This window comes from Bos mutus, chromosome 2 (genome assembly GCF_027580195.1).
Source record: "Bos mutus isolate GX-2022 chromosome 2, NWIPB_WYAK_1.1, whole genome shotgun sequence".
Taxonomy (NCBI): domain Eukaryota; kingdom Metazoa; phylum Chordata; class Mammalia; order Artiodactyla; family Bovidae; genus Bos; species Bos mutus.
In genome coordinates, this window is record NC_091618.1 from 104,171,277 (window position 1) to 104,186,779 (window position 15,503).

A 15,503-nucleotide genomic window follows, 5' to 3' on the forward strand; every position below is an offset into this window, starting at 1 on the left:
AAGTCATTTTGAACAGGACTACTACAAGCTGACCCCTGTTTTCACTGGATGACCCTAGATGCTGAGTGGAGAACTGATTTCACAAGGCTTAAGGGTAGAAACAGGAAGCCCACCTAGTAGAATACTGCAATTAACAAGGGGAAAGATGACGTGGCTTGGATGAGAGTGGCAGCAGAAAGACATATAAGAAGCAAGCAGGATCTGGATGTGTTCTGAAGGCAAAGCCAATAGGATCTGCTGACAAATTGGATGTGGAGTGAAAGAGAGGGGTTAGTTAAGGAAGACACGAAGATTCTTCACTTAAGCATTTGGAAGGACTGCCTCCATTAAAGAGCTGCTGCTGCTGCTGCTAAGTCACTTCAGTCGTGTCCGACTCTGTGCGACCCCATAGACGGCAGCCCACCAGGCTCCCCCATCCCTGGGATTCTCCAGGCAAGAGTACTGGAGTGGGGTGCCATTGCCTTCTCCGATTTAAGAGCTAGGAAGACTGTAAGAGAAGCAGTTTGAGGGCAGATCCAGTAGTCACTCAGATATCAAGTGAGAAGTTGCACCTCTAATAATCTTTATTAGCCTTACGTGTGTCTACTTCTCACACAACCCCAGCTGATATTTTCAATCTTATGAAGCACAGGTTCACATTATTAAACATACTATGTGCTAAGCGCTGTATCTGTATTCACTGCAACTACAGTGGGAGAAAATTGCAAGGTATTAAGCAAGAGGTCTGCCTATTTATTAACCTGAGTTTAATTGTACTCATCACCTATCCCTGCTGCTGCTACTGCCGCTAAGTCGCTTCAGTCGTGTCCGACTGTGTGTGACCCCATAGAGGGCAGCCCACCAGGCTCCCCCGTCCCTGGGATTCTCCACGCAAGAACCCTACCATTAAGAAAACAGCACATGATCTGCCCTGAAGATAAACTATGCAGAGAGGAAAAATGACAAAGATGCACTTTCTTTACTTTTTGCCTTCAAATTAGACTTTATCAATCTTTGACAAATATGATCACTTAGGGAGAATAATGGGCTTCCTTGATAGCTCAGTTGATTAAGAATTTGCCTGCAATGTCAGAGACCCCAGTTTGACTCCTGGGTCGGGAAGATCCCCTGGAGAAGGAATAGGCTACCCACTCCAGTATTCTGAGGCTTTCCTTAGAGTTCAGCTGGTAAAGAATCTGCCCACAATGTGGGAGACCTGGGTTCGATCCCTGGGTTGGGAAGATCTCCTGAAGAAGGGAAAGGCTACCCACTTCAGTATTCTGGCCTGGAGAATTCCATGGACTGTATAATTCATGGAGTCACAAAGAGTTGGACCTGACTGACTGACTTTTATTTCCACTTTCAGGGAGAATAATGGCCAGCCGATCCTCCACTGCCCCATGCAGGGATGCACCCTCTGTCATCTGGGAAGTTATCTTGGATTAACGGGTTAGTGGAGGAAAGGGTAGAGTGGAGACTGAGAGGAGATGGAGAGTAAGTGGATGGCTTAGGTCCCAGCAACCCCATACTCTGCCCTTCCTAGAACTAGGACCCTTTCAGGGTGAGGAGTGGACGGTGATAAAACCCCATATAAGTTTACTGGTGGTGTGTGGTTCAAACCAGAGAGAGCCTCGGGAGACTTAGAGCCTCAAGTAGAAGTCCTGCATCTAACATGGCAGAAAAGCAATTAGCTAAGTGCAACCTTGAGGAAGATGAGTCCATAACATTCAAGAATGAGAAAGAACACTGCAGAATCAAGTCCCCCAAAAGGAGTGGGGAAGACCATGAACTTAGTGGGCTTTATGGTATAGGCAATAAGCTTGAGAGTAACAAGAGTTTCTAGAACATGAAGAGAAAAGTTGGATAGCAGTTAGACAAATACCCTTCCTGGGACTTAAATGCCCCACCAGAGTATCTGAAGAGTGAAAGTAGGTCTTTCAACTAAGAGGATCTTAAACTTGTATGTAACTTATGTATATAACCTAAACTGATTATTTACCACAAAAAGACTAAGAATAATCCATAAAGCAAACCAATAACAAAAGATTAAACTGTCATTAAGGGGTCAAGAAACTCACTCAGAAATTAATTCAAGCTATAGAAATAAAGCAAGTTACATCTCTTCATGTATAAACCTGAGAAAACATAGCTGTATTTAATTATTATATAATTATTCTGCAGTAAGTTGAATAAAGACTTCAGGTCCTGATCTCTGGAACCTATAAACATTACCTTATATGGCAAAGGATTTGCAGATGTCATTAACTGAAAGATCCCGAGAAGAGATTATCCAAGACTATACAAAGTGAACTCGCTCAGTCATGTCTGACTCTTTGCGACCCCTGTGGACTGTAGCCCACCAGGCTCCTCTGTCCATGGGATTCTCCAGGCAAGAATACTGGAGTGGGTTGCCATTTCCTTCTCCAGGAGACTATACAGGTGGGCCTTAAATCCAAACACAAGTATCCTTTTAAGAGAGAGACAGAAGGAGAACTGACAGAGAAAGAAGAGGAAAGGACAACGTGACCCCAGAGGCACAGACTCAAGTGATGTGATGTGACCACAAGCCAAGGAATCATGGTAGCTACCAGAAGCTGAAAGAGGCAAGGAACAGCCTCCTCATAAAGCCTCTGGGAAGTGTGTGGCCCTGCCAACACCTTGATTTCAGCCTAGCGAAATTAATTTAAGACTTCTCACCTCTAGAACCTTTAAAGATTATATTTGTTTTAGTTTAAGCCACCATCAAAGACAGAGGATGAGACGGCTGAATGGCATCACTGACTCAATAGACATGAATTTGAGCAAGCTCCGGGAGATGGTGAAGAACAGGGAAGCCTGGAATGCTGTACTCCATGGGGTCGCAAAGTGTTGGACACAACTGAGCGACTGAACAACAACAAAGCCACCATGAATTTGTTACAGCAGCCTTAGGAAACTAAGAGGATAATCTATAAGGCAAACTCTATTTCCATTTTACAGATAAAGAGTCTCCCGTTTAGAATAACAAATGTCTCAGGATTTGAATGGCAGCCACATATCTGACCTCGAGTCTCTCCTCCTTCCTCTGCACAGCACTGCCTTGGCCTTCACTACAGTTCCCACTGGAACGGCATCCCCTGTTCATAGCCTACTTGTTCTTTCTGTATCAGCTCAAATCTCTCTTATGTTCTGGCAGTTCTCAAGACTCCATTGCCTCAAATTCTTTTATTTTGATATGTGTTCTATAACTATTTACTAATTAACTGAAAACAAACAACCACAGTTTGGGTCTAAGGGAAATAATTTAATAGGCAATATATCAAATTATCAATCTTAACTTCACATAAAAGTAAATTATTTGAATTTGGATTCTCTTCAAAAAAGAAAACAAAACAAAAAAGAGTGGAAAAACCAAGCTGCATTTGAACAGCTATGACAAACATGTCACACACACACAAAAACAGGTGTAATATGGGTAGTCACCAAAAGAGCAACAGTCTAGCTGGGGTTTTGTTGATTACACACATATGAAGCCCAATATACCAATTCAGAATGGAAAATTCAGGGATATACTATTTGCAGAAAAGTTCATAGAATGATAATACCAAATGCCAGTTACTAGCATCAGGAAAATAGCCTGGTAACCTTAGGCAGAAAAAATGTCTTCAAATCAAGTGGGCAAAAAACTAGAGTATGTGGGAAAACAAAAACATACTTCTGGTACTATTCTATTGAAAATTCAGAAAACATATAAAAAGCAAACAAAGGCCAGAGTATCAAATGTAGCCACAGGTTTTTACCTCTTATACACTTCTGGTAATGGAGACAAAACTTACTTATTATAGAATCTTTTAAAAACTATATTAAATAATTTGCTTACATTTATACATCACAGTCCCCATTTAGATGTGCCATTATATATACCATCTCCCAACCAATGCTCATTACGTTAAAGGATGAATGCTATAATAACGCAAAGAACCCTAAAAGGTCTAAGTGATTATCAGCTAGTCACATCTTACAGAAAATTTGTGTTTTTTAAAAATGCAGAAATCAAACTAATTACAGATCTTAATAGGGAGAAGTTCAAGAGGATACAAGATGCCTAGATGGATTACTTTGAGAGGAAAAGAAAAACACTTAAAGGGGAGGTGAAAAGTGGCCAAAGACCAGCTTTGTTTTGCCAAGGCCTATTCATAAAGTAAGACATCACCACCAACACCCAAGAAAGGGAAAACAAAAGACTTGTCTAGATGGCTTCCAATAAACTTTCTATTGACTCTTCTTCTGTAGTCTCATTATAAAGCCAAGCAGACTTGAACCAACTGAGCAATCCTTGCAAATAACTTATACTGTTTAAATAGCAAAAGAAGTGTATTAATTCTATATTTAGAGGCTCTTTGCTGTAAATGTTTGAAAACACAATATTACGAACTATCATCCAGGATGAACTCAGATACTTGTTGAGTTAACATTTGAGAAATGACTCCAGGTAAAATCCACATAAATTTAATGTGATTTTTTAAAAAAACCTTTCTTTTAAAATGTCATAAATTCATCAAAAATATCATATTAAGATATATTATTAAAACTTCACGGGACTTCCCTGGTAGTCCAGTGTTAGGACTCCATGCTTCCACTGCAGAGGCCATGGGTTCCCTCCCTGGTCAGGAACCAGGAGGCTGCAACCGGTGCTGCATGGCAGAAAAAAAAAAAAGCCACAAAACCTTCACAGACACAAGTCGATTTAAAACACTTTCTGAAGAATTTTTAAGACATTGTAACATGAATTTGTTATAATGATAAAATTCCATTCTAGGTAGAAAAATAGGAGAGAAGCCATCTTAAGTCACTTCAAAACAGCAATCAAAAGGAGAAAAAAAAGCCTCCAGAAAGAATGAAAAAAAAAAAAGCTATCTTAAAAAGAAAAGCTTCATATCACTAAGTTTTATTTTTGCTTCTGATAAATCAGTGAAGTCTTATGGTAATAGACTGAAATATTACTGAAAAGTGATAACTACACATAATTCTGTTTTCTATTTAATTTTCAGAAAAATTTTCTTTAAAAAAAAAAAGGAAGAAGTTTCTTCTGAAACTGTTTATTTAACTTCAAAGTCTTTTTAAAAAACCTCAGTCCTCCCAGAATGGAAAGTGTTCACCTGTGACCTTCTGCCTGGACTTCTTCGCTGAGTCTACGGAAAGTACAGCATGGGGATCAAATAGAAACCGAAGTCCCTACTCTTCTCATCACTAGATAAGAGAAGAAACAAAAGTGGCTTTTAGCTCTAATTCACCCAGAAAACAATTCTTTGTATACCTCTGTTACAGGAAACTCCAGGAGACAAAGGTCCTTGTACTTCTCTGTGCTAGCTAGAAACTACATACATTTTGTCAATCTTATTTTCAGATAAAAATGAACAGCATCTGAGCAAGCAAAACAGTAACTGGAGAAGCAAACAATAAAGCAAGGCTCAATTTCTAAAAGGTTCCTTAACCTAAGAAAACTACCTAATACCAATAAGATCCCCAGAAAATTGTCACTGCCAGATTCAGCTTCCCAAGAGCAATAATGGGAACATCTTGATGCTTAAGTAGTGGGTATAAGGGTCTTGCAGATCATTCCTCAACAAAGCATAACAGTCCTCATATTAACTCAGATTCAATGATCACAACTTGTAGTATTCATAGAAAGCCTTATTTTTTCCCCAAAAGTCTGCATATATATTATCTCAAGCTGACTGCAAATACTTGAAGAGTTTAGAAACAACTTCCACAAATTCTAAGTTATCCAAAGCATCCTTTAAGGACACAGAGTAAATTTCCACCCGGGCATGGCATGGCATGGCATGTGATTCCTCTAGCTCCTTTTTCAAATCTCTTCCTTCTGTGCACTTTGTAATCTATCCTTTGAACTGCTTGTTTAGTACAGCTTAGCTCAGAAGCCATTTATTTGTTTTAGACTCTAGGTTACAAAGATGCACATATGCACAGTTCCAAAATTGATGGAATTACAGATTAGATTTAATAATACAATCCCTATTAAGACAGTTGCAGAAAATGTTATAGCAGCATAGAAGATTGGTACTTGATCCAACTTGAACCTTCAGGAAGTTGTCTGAATCAAGGCTTTAAAAAAATCTCTTAACAAGTTTTAAAAATTGTGTTTATTTTTTTTTCCAGATTACTAAAATAATGTATTTCCATTACAGAAAATTTGAAAACAGGCAACTCACAATCACAATCTATCTTTAAAACTGTCAATTAGGAATAAGAAATTAACATTACATTATATTCCCTTCTTGTCTTTTTCTTTGGGACAATGTGAGTTTACATGTATAGATTTTTCACATTTAGAAAACAATGTATATATAGATGTATAAACATATATACAACATTTCCTAAATGCCGTGAAAAGTGTACACTTCATTTAAATCAGTGTTACAGTCCCACATTTGTCGGTACTAGTCTTCAATTGAAAAGCTGCAAAAACATGATTAAAAGCTGTATAACATCATATTATATAAATGTACTATAATTTATAACATTTCTCTATTATTATAGCATTAGGCTTCTTTTTTTCATTAATTGATACTGTAAATAATCCTGCTTGAAACAGCCTTAAATCTGTTTCTTATCCAAATTTGCTTGTCCCCTGCACCCACCTATCTGGTACTTGTGGGAGAGTTGCCTGCCAGAACACAATTCACCTCTATCACTCCCAATCAGTTTTCATTCCAATCCCAAAGAAAGGCAATGCCAAAGAATATTCAAACTACCACACAACTGCACTCATCTCACACGCTAGCAAACTAACGATCAAAATTCTCCAAGCCAGGCTTCAACAGTATGTGAATTATGAACTTCCACATGTTCAAGCTGGATTTAGAAAAGGCAGAGGAACCAGAGATCAAATTGCCAACACCTGCGGGATCATTGAAAAAGCAAGAGAGTTCCAGAAAAACATCTACTTTTGCTTTATTGACTACACCAAAGCCTTGCTTGTGTGTATCATAAGCAAACTGTGGAAAATTCTTAAAGAGATGGGAATACCAGACCACCTGACCTGCCTCCTGAGAAATCTGTATGTAGGTCAAGAAGCAACAGTTAGAACTGGACATGGAACAACAGACTGGTTCCAAATCAGGAAAGGAGTACATCAAGGCTTTATACTGTCATCCTGCTTATTTAACTTACATGCAGAATATATCATAAAAATGCCAGGCTAGATGAAGCACAAACTGGAATCAAGATTGCCTGGAGAAATAACAATAACCTCAGATACGCAGATGACATCACCCTTATGGCAGAAAGCGAAGAAGAATTAACGAAAGTGAAAGAAGAGAGTGAAAAAATTGGCTTAATACTCAACATTCAGAAAACTAAAATCATGGCATCTGGTCCCATCACTTCATGGCAAACAAATGGGGAAACAGTGACAGACTTTATTTTCTAGGGCTCCAAAATCACTGCAGATGGTGACTGCAGCTATGACTTGCTCCTTGGAAGAAAAACTATGACCAACCTAGACAGTATATTAAAAAGCAGAGACATTACTTTACCAACAAAGGTTCATCTAGTCAAAGCTACGGTTTTTCCAGTAGTCATGCATGAATGTGAAAGTTGGATTATAAAGAAAGCTGAGCATCGAAGAATTGATGCTTTTGAACTGTGGTGTTGGAGAAGACTCTTGAGAGTCCCTTGGACTGCAAGGAGATCCAACCAGTCCATCCTAAAGGAATCAGTCCTGAATATTCATTGGAAGGACTGATGCTGAAGCTGAAACTCCAATACTTTGGCCACCTGATGTGAAGATTCATTGGAAAAGACCCTGGTGTTGGGAAAGATTGAAGGCGGGATGAGAAGGGGATATCAGAGGGATGAGACAGTTGGATGGCATCACCGATGTGATGGACATGAGTTTGAGTAAGCTCCAGGAGTTGGTGATGGACAGGGAGGCCTGGCGTGCTGCAGTCCATGGGGTCGCAAAGAGTCGAACACAACTGAACGACTGAACTGACTGACTCTTAGTGCTTCCTGCATCACTCTGTTTTGGGGGCTGCAGGAGGTCTGTAATTTCTTAAAAGATGTATGAGAAAAACTGGTGCCAGCAAGTATGCTGATTGTCTCAAAAGACAACTAGCTTCTGAGTAGCCAAAGTCTGCACCTAGGCATATGGGAGAGGCAGGTGTGTGTCCCTACCTGCTCTCAAATGGAAGGGGCGGCTCCACTTCATAAGGCAGAGTGTGGGATGCCTTCAACTGCTTTCTCATCTTTCCTCTCCTTGGACTATGGCATCAGGTTAGCTGTCAGTCAGCCTGGACAGCTGACTGACATCTTTGTTTTTATAGGAATTTTTAGGAAACGGCTAGCAGTTACTATTTGAAAGTGCCACTCAGTCATCTCTTTGCAACCCCATGGACTGTAGCCTGCCAGGTTCCTCTGTCCTTGGGATTTCCCAGGCAAGAATACTGGAGTGAGTGGCAATTTTCTTCTCCCGGGGATCTTACCAACCCAGGGATGGAACCCCCATTTCTTACCTCTCCTGCACTGGCAAGTGGGTTCTTTACCACTAGCACTATGGGAGAGTTATTATACAGTTATATTTTATTTTCCATTTTAACTATAATTCCAAGTAAGCCTTGGAAGATGCACAGCAGTTAGCCAGGTAGAGATGGGTGAGAAAGGACTTCCTGAGAATCTTAACAGCATGAGTAAGGAGACCGAGGAGTAGAAACGCAGGCGACTACAGGCAGTGGTCTAGTGTATAGACTCAGAGGAGAAGAGAAGGACACAAGGCTGGAGACAGGAAGGGTCGTCAAGTCGCACATACTAAAAGCCCTGCAAAGGACCTTGGACCCAAACACAAGGTGAATCATGCCTGCGCTCAGATGGATAACTCTAGTATGAGCAGAGGCAAGAGGAAGGACCAGCTGTGAGAAGAAAGGAATTCCTGAGAAGAGAGGTGATGAGACTTGAACCCAGGCTATTAGAACACTGAAAAGGAAAACTCAGCTGGACCACGAGAGGCAGATTTGACTATGAGCACTCTCTGCTGCTTTAACATTCCATTTCCTGTCTTAGTGTGCTACCAGAACCGTGCTGCCTTAATCCTCGGGTCAGGGTCTTAGGAGAGACACATGCACACGTGTCCTAAAAGCTTCACAATTATTTCTGCTGGTGATGAGGGTGGTCACAACTCTGATGGCTGATGGGTTCCAAACAGCACAGAAGGTACAAATACACATTAGTATCAGTGTCAAACATCCACACGTGTGCCTTCTTTTGCACACACACACAAAAAAAAAGTGGAGTAGCTTCAAAGCAGGCTGTTGGGAAGGGTTCCCTCCCCACTGCTGTGTACTGCTTCAGTCTTAAACAGACCGTGTGGGTAGAGCTGCACATATAAAAGTGGTTTCATTAAAAGTCTCCAGTCATTCATTTTGCTTATTAAAGCCACTCTGCAGTGATATTCAGAATAGAAATCTCAGCTGTCCCCAGCAATGACTCTAAAATACAATTAATTCCACTTCCCGAGGAGTCGATAGCTATGCGCTTGAGGTAGTGTGTTAATTGCTGCTGCTTCATACCAGGAATCAAAATGGGAGCAAAGCAAACATGGATCCTATTAAGTTCCAGAAGACTTAAAACTGAAGTTTCTTTTTCCCCCACCCTCCTCTTACACAATGATTCTAAAAGCAGGGGACTCCATCTGGGGAACTGCAGTGACATCCAGTGGCTGTGAAGTGAAACACACCAGTTACAAAACTTTGTTTGTTTTATAATTAGAGAAGGGGGGATATTTGTTGATTTACTGATATTTGAAATCCAATGTCAATAAAGCTGTGTGTACATCTAGAAACTCATAATAACATAACCCCAAATCAGGCAAATCAGGGATCTGTAACAAAAGCAGGATGTTGGGCTGCCCTCCATGATTTACTCTGCCTGGGAAAATTCTCGGCAGTATATATTAATAATTATGGACAGAGGTAATGAAATAATGATACTGCAGTCAAAGCTCCAAATGTCCTATTACCATTCAAGATGTGTATAAATTCAAGAACAAGTCATTTCCAAAATGATCCCCTTGCTCGCCAAAATAAATAACTGGCTCTGCAATAAAGTGGACCAGGCGGGATCAGTTAGATTCCAGTAATTTCAGTGCTACCTGGCTGAAGGGTTATATGAAAATGTTCTTGAGGTTTCAACATTTCAATCTGTATTTATAGCATGTATGAGAGACAGAGATGGAGAGTGAGACAGACAAACCAACTACAGACTCCCCTCAAAATTTGCCTGATCTAATGGGGTGAAGAAAAAACAAACTTGCTTCCATGGAAAACATGTACACTTGAGAATCTGACAGGTATATAGATTTGTGCAAGGTGTAACTCTGGGTCAGGTATTCTATCACCGATTCTTTGTATTCGTATATGTAAAATGGAGATGAAATTAATGTACCTTGCAGGGTTACTATGAAGCTAAATACTGAGTGTCTATCAAGATGAAAGTGAAGCCTCTATGTAGGGGCCCTGCACACACGAGATACACATTAATAGTAGCTATCACACATATACATTCATATTAAAATAAAAAGAAGTTTTCTTTGCCACACCACCTGTCACTCTCAAAATAGACTTTGGATTCAATGCATGCATGTGTGCTCAGTCTCTCCAGTCATCTCCAACTTTTTGTGATCCTCTGGACTATTGCCCGCTAGGCTCCTCTGTCCATAGGATTTCCTAGGCAAGAATACTGAAGTAGGTTGCCATGCCCTTCTCAGGGGATCTTCCCAACCCAGGGACTGAACCCACATCTCCTGTATCTCCAGCACTGCAGGCAGATTATTTACTGCTGAGCCACCAGGGAAGTCCTTTGGATTCGACAACCCTACCATATTTTTAATGTCACGTGCTCCTCCTCCTGACCTCAGTAATCTGCAGTGTGCTTAAATGGATCAGAAACAATAATAGTAGCACATCTAATAACAACATAGCATGTCTCTGAAACTTTCCTAAGCTTATCTGGGACATTGAAGTCAAATGAAGTGCAGAAAACTCCCAGCTGTCATGATTTCATAAGTCAAAATGTTCTTGCCTACAAGATTTCAGGATCTCACAAACACTAAGCCTCATATGTGTGCAGACCATGACGTGAAGATGGTACAATGTGACACGCCATCACTAGCAGAAATGAGAGATGGGCAAGGACCACGCCAGCAAACTACAGATAATTTGATGTAAACGCAAAATGAATTTGCTTAGCCTCCAAATGGTTAAAACTTGCATTTGGGTCTTCTCAGTAGTAGATTTTAAGTCAGATTCTACCACTTTCTGATGCAAAAACCTCCAGTTACCTTTTGCCTTACTCATTGTAAAAGTTCAGTCCCCTCCATAGCCTGAGGGCCCCATAGAAGCTCCATGCAGTCCCTTTCCACTACTCTCCTGACTCCCTAAGTGCCCACCTCTCGGCTGCTTCCTAAACACAAGCAGGTTGCCAAGTCCAGGCCTCCCCCCTTTATGTTCCCTTCTTCCTGAACAATCTTCTTCCATTTAAGTGAGAGAGCTGCTCCTATCTGCTTCGATCTCTACCCAAACATCACACTGTCAGGGACACCTTCCCTGATTTCCCTGCCAGCCCTAGACTCCCTACCCCATTCTCTGCCTTCATTTTCTCCCCAGTGCTAACCATTACTTAAGAGATTACCCATTTTAATCACATGTCTCTTGTCTTTCTCTTCCCATCAGAATGCAAGTTCATCAGGGCATTGCTTTTTGTCTATTGTGTTCCTACTGTACCCCAGGATCCATATACAAAACAGGCTTGTGCAAAACAGTCAATCGACATTTGTTAACCTATTGGAAGAAAGCAATTGGGAAACGCAGAGCGGGCAAAGGGAGTTCCTAGTTTTTGTGGAAAAAAAAAAAAAACTGAAAATATTCAGGATTTTTGTTTTAATGTACACATATATATAGAAAGGTAGTTTACACAAGTGAACACACAGGCAAGAGATGTCAAAATAGAGAAACTAAAGAAACATTTCAGTGCTGTTAAATTGTGGATAGCATGCATGCGTGCATGCATTGGAGAAGGAAATGGCAACCCACTCCAGTATTCTTGCCTGGAGAATCCCAGGGACAGAGGAGCCTGGTGGGCTTTCGTTTACGGGGTCGCACAGAGTCGGACATGACTGATGCGACTTAGCAGTAGCATTGTTTACTTCTTGACATCTTTATTTCTAAGTTATTGGCAGTGAGCCTAATTATTTTTGTACTAAAAATATTTTTAAAAAATAACAGACTATCCCTTCACCTTTAGAATTCTGTGCATTGAAAATCCAGTATTTCTATCAGAGAGAGAGGTCAACAATGTCCCCTGAACAACATGCAGGGCTCACTAGCTGGTCACCAAAGTCTTGGCAAATGGTTTGTCCTTTGGTTCTTTAAGTCAACAAGACGCAAAGAAGATTTACAGTTCAATATGTGAGGGCCTCACTCTATTGACAAAGGACATTGTCATCTGCACAGCATATTTAAGGGGGAAACACTCCATTCTACTTGTTTTCATTTCAACATGCAAATAGCAAAAATGTTGCTTAATATCACTCTTAGGCTGAAAAGATATTGCAAGAGTATTTATAAGCTACATCCTGACAAATACAATTCAAAAACACACTGGTTTTACTCTTCATGCTGAGAAAGACCACAGCACCATAAAAGTTGTTTTTGTCACACTGTTAAAGAAGTGGAAGAAATAAAGAGGAAAAAACTGTTCCTCAAGAGTTTATTTGGATAGTCATTAACTATTATCATCTGACATCTCAGTGTATCCTTACAGAAATAAAGCAGTAGATTTTTTTAAAAAAAGGAAGGGAAGGTGGTAAATCTAATACACATTAGTAATTCAATAGCATTAATGTCTGCAATTTTTCTACTGTATAAAGATATTATCTGAGTAAAAACAAAGAGAAAAAAAAAGAACACAATAAAGCTTTGGGACTCAATTTCTTTCTCATAAGCTTTGGCCTAATGCTTGGTTAATGAAACCATGAAACAATATTCTCACATCTTTGATTTTATTTCAGCAGTTTCCAGAAAATACAGTAATGGAGAAATATATTTCTATTCAGTGCCTAAAAGTTTAAATTTAGTATGTAGCTCAAATTAATTCTCAATGTTCCATTTTAAGCTTCTACATTAAAAGACTTGCACAAATCTTTTTATTCCTCATATAACCTGCAGTGGTCTCCATGAACACTGCTGCTTGATTTACAGAGTAGATTTTATTACTGAACTTCAAGCTCTTTGTTAGGGATAAATCATAGTGACTGCAACTGTAAAAGATGTTTAATGATTTTTAAAGTCTCTCAAAGAGAAAAAGTTAAGAGTATAAAATACTTTTATTAGATATTATGTTAGTTAAGAGCTATATTGCTAAAAGCCATAAGTAAACAAAATAGTTTGGAATTATGGCGCATGCCTTTTGAGAGTTACCACCACACTTCTAAGAGGTTAATGATCATAAATAGAAGTTAAATGAGTTACAAATGGCAAGGAAGAAAATATACATTGGGTTTTTTCTGGCCTATGAAGGTGAGACAGCAAGTCACACAGACCAGTATAGCATACCTGCAAGATTCGAGTTTTCCTGGCAGGTATAGGCTCCGTTGGAAAAGACTCTGATGCTGGGAGGGATTGGGGGCAGGAGGAGAAGGGGATGACAGAGGATGAGATGGCTGGATGGCATCACTGACTCGATGGACGTGAGTCTGGGTGAACTCCGGGAGTTGGTGATGGACAGGGAGGCCTGGCGTGCTGCGATTCATGGGGTCGCAAAGAGTCAGACACGACTGAGCAACTGAACTGAACTGAATAGGCTCAGCTGTGAAGATCAGCTGACATGTTATGGCCCATTAACTCTCAAACAGAGTGTGGGAGGGTGGGCTCGGGTTCAGAATCCCTGTGGGGACTATCCAAGCTTCTTTTCTGCAGATTTCCCTCTGTCCTCTCCCAAGGTCTTGACACATCTTAGGACAGCAATCTTCAAACAGCGAGTACTACAGACACTTTCTGAACTGTTTAGGGAATGCAAGGGACTTTAAATGAACCAATCACTTTCCAGAATTTTTTGAAGATGGATCCTCCTAAGAACAGGGACTTCCCTGGTGGCTCAGACAGTAAAAGCATCTGCCTACAATGCAGGAGACCTGGATTCGATCCCTGGGTCATGAAGATCCCCTGGAGAAGGAAATGGCAACCCATTCCAGTATTCTTGCCTGTAAAATCCCATGGATGGAGGAGCATGTCAGGCTACAGTCCATGGGGTCGCAAAGAGACACGACTGAGCGACTTCACTTCACTTCACTTCCTCCTAAGAACATAACTTTTCTGCCAACATCATCTCCACTGTACTTCATAAGACAAAGGCAAACTTCTCATTCAAACTGAACCTTGCTTTGGTACACTGCTCTTGGGCAGAAACATGTTTCCTTTGTTCTATGTATCAAACAAAGGAAAATGTTTATAATACTAGTAGCTAGCTATGCAAGAAAGTGAACGACACTCATAGCTAGGTATAAAATTCTCAGTTCTTTAAACAAATGGAAGGAACAAACTGTGCTGTCACTGACAGATTATTTAAAATAATTTTGATGATTTACTACTAAGTTGTTTGATATATAATGCAAAGGAGTTGGTGGTAGGCTAAGTGATAGATACCCATATCTTAATCCCTGAAAACCTGTGAATGTTACCTTACATGATAAAAAACAAAGCTTTGCATATATAATTGATTTAAGGATCTTGAAGTAAAGAGATTACCCTGGGTTATGCTGCATAAAGCCTAAGTGCTACTGTTAAAAGACAGTGGCAATGGGAGATTGCACATGGACAGAAGAGAGCACGGTGTGACCATGGAGGTAGAGAGTAGAGTGATGCAGCCACAAGTCAAGGCATGCCAGCAGCCACAAGAAGCTAGAAGAGATGAGAAATGAATTCTCTTCGTGAACCTCCAGAAGAAGTTCATCCCTGAAGATACCTTGAATTTAACCCACTGATACTGATTTCAGACTTCTGGCCTCCAGAATGGTAAGGGAATAAACTTCTGTTGTTTTAAGCCACCAAGTTTATGCTAATTTGTCACAGTGGCCAAGGGAAACTAATATAAAACTCTAAGAATCAAATGGCACTGTCCTAACAAACTCCTTCCTTTTTCATCTACCTATATGTTTTTTAACAGCAATATCTGTAAAAATAAGAAAAGGGAGACAAAATTGTTGTTAAATTCTGTCCCATTCTAGCAGGAGAATGGAAATAGTTTATAAGTTTTTAAAAGGTATGAGAGGAAAAGCCTCTACAAGTTCACAATACAGAGATGCATTTCCAACTGAAAATAAGACTATTTTTTATGTTTATGACTTTCAAATGTGAAGGAATTATTTATTTAAGAAAAATTTAGGGTATACACTCACATAAAGTGAAACACCACTGTGGGTATTTCCCATGGCTGTACTATAATTAATGCAAAATGTAGCTCACATTACAGCA

General features: G+C 40.0%; 1 protein-coding gene across 6 annotated transcripts in view; it reads right to left on the reverse strand.

Moving 5' to 3' along the window:
* The window catches only part of GRB14 (growth factor receptor bound protein 14), a 136,013-nt gene that overhangs the window by 33,798 nt on the left and 86,712 nt on the right, over window positions 1-15,503 (reverse strand). The gene's annotated exons all lie outside the window — the stretch shown is intronic.